Consider the following 6647-nt stretch of genomic DNA (forward strand, 5'->3'; position numbering starts at 1 on the left):
TTCTGTTCTCCATCTCCCATGTAAATGAATGGTCATCTGGTTCCATCTCAGATGCAAATGAGACCTAGGGCAGTTGTTTCACTCTTGTCACCCTTATCTGGAGGGCCTTAGGTGTGTCTCTCACTGTATCTTAATCAGTTTCGTTTATGGGGGGGCGGAGGGGGGAGTACATTGTGAGATAGACTGCATCCTGTGCCAGGGTTGTCTGAGAACACAGAGCTGAGACGTAACAGAAGGGAGTGGGGCTGGGGCTGGCACTGCCCAGTTGGGGTGGGGCGGGAGTGAGACGGAGCCACGGCTCATCTGGGGAGGTGCAGGGAGGGGGGACAACTCCCACTGCTGCACACATCCCCAGGCGAGGCACGGGGGCATGTGCCCTCTGGATCTCTGTGCGGGGCGGGCTCTTCCTGGCAGGGCTGTACTCATGGCAGGCAGTGGAGCTGGGAGAGGGGGCTATGGGGTGGACTACAGCCACCGCAGAATTTGCTGTAGCCCCCACATAACCCCTCCTCCCAGTGCTACAGCCTGGGCACCCCCCCCCACCAGAGGTGCACACAGCTGCAGGAGTTGCCATCCCTACCTGCAGCCCCCACACAAGCTACCTATGGCCTCCTCCCAAGTCCCTGCCCCAGCCCCACTACCTTCTTCACCGTGGAGGCCTCAATTGGCCCCTCCACCACACCTCTTCCCTCCCCTCTGTCCCTTCTCCCCAACAGACTTACCGGCCAGATGCTGCTCTTCAAGCTGCCGGGCTTGCATATCAGATCGGTATTGGCTAATATGACTCATTAATAATTGGCCATTGGTATCGGCCCAAAAAATCTTTATTGGTGCACCCTTAGTAATTAAGCATTAGAACAGGGGTCCCAATTTGAGGTCTAAAGTCCCATTAACATATGTGGAGTTTGCATTAGGCCCAAAGTGAAAAGAACACACAGGCCATGTCTACACGAGATGCTATAGCACATTTATTTAATATTTGTACAATCAATTAATTTAACTCTAATATTTGTAATTCTCTATGGATGTGTCTACACAAGATACGAAATGTACTGAGGATTAGCGCATCATAGCGAAAGCTGTGCTATTGTGCTAATGCACAGTAGAATTAGTTTACTGTGCATTAGCACCAATTACTACACATTTAGTTAGCACCTATTATAGGTACTAAACGTAATGCGCAGTAACCACGGTGCATTAATGTACGTGTAGACATGCCCTCTGAGTATATAATATAGGCTATTCAGACTATATAATATCTGGCAGAGAAATAACTACCGTTTCTGTTAGAATAGGATGACTGTAGGAGCACTTCCGATAAAGGGGATGGGAACAAAGGTATATGTCACAGGGAGAGAAAAACCAGGGAGATTCCTGGGGCCACTAGGGGAACCCCAGGGCCAGGAGTCGGGGGTGGAACGGAAAAAAAGGGAAACTTACTCCCCGCAGGAGCGGAGGAGGAGGAAGGATGGTGGGGAAAGCCCGTGCTGGGCGCTGATCACGCCTTATGGCACCTGCAGCCGGCAGATAACGTCACTCGCAACTGCTGGCCGGCGGATGTAAAAGGGCCGGCAGTGAGACGGAGTGGGGGCACGTGTGTGCCGGGAGAAAGCCTCACCAGTGGTGTCAGCTGGGGGCATGAGACGCCGGGAGTGACTGCGTGCATAGACTGCGAGGGAGCAGAGGAGCCCAGCAGCGAGCCAGCGCCTGGAACAAGGGCTATACCTGCAGACAAGCCAGGAGGTGAGGCAGAAGGAGACTCCAGGGCGTGGGGAGGTCAACAGACCTGGGAAGACCCAGAGGGAGGACTGCTGCTTTAGCAAGACCCTGAGAGAGGGTTACGGTTTGGAGAAAACCCAGAGAGAGGGCAGCTTGGGGAGGACCCAGAGAGAGGGCTGCGGGTTGGAGAAAACCCAGAGAGAGGGCAGCAGCAGGGTGGAGACCCAGAGAAAGGGCAGCCGCAAGGCAGGGACCCAGAGAGATGGCAACTCCGTAGTGAAGACCCAGAGAGAGGGCGACGGTTCTGCGGAGACCCGGAGAGGGGGCCGCTGCTCTCAAGAGATCCAGAGAGAGGGTCATGCCGGTGGGATACTGAAGAAGGAGTAGTGTTCAACCAGGATAGGCGGAGTGGGGGCATAGAGCTGGACCCCGTGGAGGTGGCTCAGTCAACAAGTAGAGGTGTAGAGGGGTTAGCTGTATTCCCTGAGGAAGCCCAACAGGGGCAAGGTTATGCCTCTCTTGATATTTATTAAGTTTCTAAGCTGAGTTGTGAAAGGTGTTTCATTTGTTTTCCCCATATTAGAAGGGGCTGAGGTGGTATGTAGCTAGACCAAGGGAGTGAGAGGCAGGTGCGTTGTTAAGAATTTAAGGACGCGTACGGTCCATCAAGGAAGCGACCAGAACTTCCCGGGCTGGGAAAAGGGCGAGGTGTAGGAAAGGAGGAGCCTCGCAAAAGACATCAACGAAGCAGGTGACCGACGAGGGTGACCGCGTCGTACGGAGCCCCACCCACTGGAAGGTTCAAAGTCGTGGCAGCTGAGAAAGGGCAACCTGCGACGTGTGTGAAGATCTCCCGTAAGGCCACCTGCAACGGCAAGGCGAGTACCGGCAAGCACTCGGAGCAAGGAAGCCCGAGGTAAGATGTACGAGGCCCGGCGGGTACAGTATACAACACATTTGTAAAATACTTCTGTTTCTAATTTCTATCTAGTATGTCTTTCTACTCAAGCCAATTTTGTCTATTATTTTAGCATAGCCTGATATTTTTTTATAGTCAGTTTATTCATTTATCTAGCTTATTTTTGTCCCCAATTTTCTCATTATTTCAAACTTTCTTCTAATATGGTTTTTCATTAACCTTTTTCTCTTGGCTCCCTCTTCAGTAGTCAAGTCAATAAACCAGATAATAAGCCAGAGGAACAAAATCAAATAAATATTAAGAGTCAGGGACAGACAAGTTTGAAAATTGCAAAAACATTTATTCTTTTCATTTACAAAATGGTAACTTTTAGTTTTTATATATGCACCTTCCTATATCTAAATATAAACTTTGAACAAATGTATTTTATAAAGTGTTTAATTTTTGCAAACTGAGCATTTTCATAAGCATTTTGTATATGAAGCATGCAAAATCTTGAGAGCAGTGTTTTCAAATAATCCATAACTACAACCAACATAACATCTTTTCTATAGATGAAAACTCATGGTCTTCCTTTAGGACAATCACGGTGCTTTTGTATAAACAGGCCAAGAACCATTTAAAAGACAATTATCTGGGGAGTTTAGTATTATAAACTTTACTTGTCTTAAAATATTTTCTCTTTTTACCTCTTTCTAGTTGTTTTAGATCAACAGATTCTTTCCCCTATAGCATGTCAGCTTTTCCCGAAGCTAAATATACACAGTTAACCATGTTTCCTGGGGAAATCTCAACATTAACATTTAGGGACTCATTGTTTGATTGCTTTGTTGTTTATAATTTCCTTCGATTTAGCTGTTTAAAAAGTACTGCTTTAATGCTAGCAGATTATTACATAATAAACATCAGCTTCCTTTGACAAAATAGAAAAGCAATGTCTATGCCATCAAAGATATTTCAAAGACTGGCAGCTTTAACTTAACTCAAAGTATTATGCAAAGTGACTGGCATACTGATACAATAGGATTTAAACAGTTTTGTATGGGGAAAACTGTTCTGTAATTGCCAAACACATCCTGAATCCTCCCCCTAGGCTAGGGACAAACATTACACATAAACTGGTACAAGTGATCAGAAACTGGTTCAAATCTGTAACACAACAGAAGTTCAATGTACGCCAACCACTTTCAAAATGTCTAAAACCAGTTTAAGATAAACCTGGGTGGATGTACACTGACTAGCGCTATGGAAGAAAGAGACTTGGGGGTCATCATTGACCACAAGATGAACATGAACCTGCAATGTGATGCTGTGGCTAGTAAAGCGACCAAAACGCTGGCTTGCATCCATAGATGCTTCTCAAGCAAATCCCGGGACGTCATTCTCCCCTTGTACTCGGCCTTAGTGAGGCCACAGCTGGAGTACTGCGTCCAGTTCTGGGCTCCACAATTCAAAACGGATGTGGAGAAGCTTGAGAGTCCAAAGAAGAGCCACGCGCATGATCAGAGGTCAGGAAAACAGGCCTTATGACAACAGGCTGAGAGCCATGGGGCTCTTTAGCCTGGAAAAGCGCAGGCTCAGGGGTGATCTGATGGCCACCTACAAGTTTATCAGGGGTGACCACCAGCATCTGGGGGAACGTTTGTTCACCAGAGTGCCCCAAGGGATGACAAGGTCGAACAGTTTTAAACTACTTCAAGATCGTTTCAGGCTGGACATAAGGAAGAACTTCTTTACTGTCCGAGCCCCCAAGGTCTGGAACAGCCTGCCACCGGAGGTGGTTCAAGCACCTTCATTGAACACCTTCAAGATGAAACTGGATGCTTATCTTGCTGGGATCCTATGACCCCAGCTGACTTCCTGCCCTTCGGCCAGGGGCCTGGACTCAATGATCTTCCGAGGTCCCTTCCAGCCCTAATGTCTATGAAATCTATGTAGTATAAGACTTAACTGATTTAGGTTAACGCCATTTATTGAACTTCTGTCCCAGATCCCCTTCAGATTCAAATTATCTCACAGTCCCTCAGCATCCCCGGATGCTTTGCACCTCCCCCACAACGCCCCCTTTGGAGGGTGGGTAGGCTAGCCTTGGCCAAGCAGGGAGGCATGCCCTAGCACACCCTGCCTTCTGGCCTGGGCCACTAAAGGCATGTGGCTGCATTTCTGCAATCAAAATAAAGGCTCATAAGGATTATGAAAGGATCATAAGGGTTCATAAAACTTCTGTTGGGAAAAAATAGAGAGAAATGTTATTGTAGCAGCATTAAAAAATGGACCCACCTGAAAGAATGGGAAGGGCTGCCCTGCAGAGAGACAGAGTTTATCCCAGACGGGACACTGTAGGCTCTGAGGGCAAGTGAAGCTATTTGGAGGCAGCCCTGTTGGAAGTGGGAGGGGTGACGTAACCCCAGCAAAGTTTTGAAATAGAGCCGTTAGCAAAAGCCTGGGAAGGGCCCTGGCCTGGGATTAGCTGAGAGGCTTGGATAAAAGAGGGGAGCAGTTTTCCTGCCAGGAGAGAAGAAGAGAGGAAGAGGGGCTGAGGAGCAGGCTGGAGACCGGAGAGAGAGTCTCAACACAGCGGACCCTCGGAGAGCCCCTGGCAGTGCCTTGCAGAAGCAGCAGCAGAGGTTGCACCGGGAGTGACACAGTATCCAGTTCCTCTCTCTGGCCTGGGAGCGCTGCAGCGGCAGGACCAGAGAGGGGCTGCTTGTGTGGAGACTCTGAGCCTGGGAAGACCTGCCTGCAGCCCAGTGTGGCTGGGTGAGCACAGCAGAGCCAGGGGGAGACTGCTGGAGACTGCCCTGTTTTCCCTGGTGGGTGAGGGGCCCCAGGGCAGGCAAGGCCCAGGGAGGGGCTGCATTTGCTGGTGGCTGTGAGGCTGTGTGGGACAGGAGAGCTGCTACAGCCTGCAGCCTAGACACTGCTCCCTGCTGAGCCAGGGAAGGGGGTCAGAGGCAGGGGGAGGCTGTCTTGCAGGGACTACAGAGGAGCTGCTGCCTGCTGCCCGGAGACCTCTGGAGCACGGAGAGGGACACCAGCACCAGGGAGCGCCCACAGACCCTGTGCAGGGACACAGACAGTCCCGCTCCCTCAGACACCCCGCCAGGGGCAGTGCACACAGGATCCCCAGTACACTGTGTGCAAGTGCGCGACTGTGTAAATAAGTTCTAGAGGGTTTATTAGTTGGTATATCAATGTGTTTATTTATTGGTTACTTGTTATTTTGTAAATAATTAAATCTAGTAAATAGTTTTATAACTGTCTGCAAGGATGCTTGATTGTAAGGGGAGGCTCTCCGCTCGGGGATCCTGCAGCAGCTTCCCAAGGGGGCTAGGCAGGGCTACTGGCTACCGGGTACCCCAGGATCCCACTATTTAGGTGAGGGCTTGTGTAGTGTCGTGCTCAGGGTTACATTATGAATATCAGTTCACCTATAGTTTGTAAAATTTTAATTATTCATATTTAAAGAAATATTTCATGCTGTATTATGTAATTTTATAAAGCATTAAATTACCATTTAATATGGAATAAATTTAAATATTAAATCAATTTAATATGTGGAATAAGCTCCCTCCAGAGGTGGTGCAATCACCTACCCTGGAAATCTTCAAGGGGAGACTAGACAGTCACCTTGCTGGGGTCACCTGATCTCACCTGTCTTTCCTGCCTGGTGCAAAGGGCTGGACCCGATGATCTGCTGAGGTCCCTTCCAGCCCCTAATAATCTATGAATCTATGAATCTGTTCACTTGCTTATCGATTCAATATACACTGCTTAGGCCAACCTGCAATGATTGAACAGATTCAGCCTTGGGCTTTCTGACTGTCTGCACTTAGCCCTTCTGTCCATAGGAGTGATTCTCAAGATTTTTACATTTTTCAGGGAACTCTCCTATAGATTTTTTTTTTAATTTAGCTGTACCCCAGTTGAAAACCATTGCTATGCTGCCTCAGCTCGCCTCAGTGGTTCTCTCACAGCCAGGAGGAACTGCCTGGTGTACTTCATGCAC

This window comes from Alligator sinensis, unplaced genomic scaffold (assembly GCF_000455745.1).
Source record: "Alligator sinensis unplaced genomic scaffold, ASM45574v1 scaffold83_1, whole genome shotgun sequence".
NCBI lineage: Eukaryota > Metazoa > Chordata > Crocodylia > Alligatoridae > Alligator > Alligator sinensis.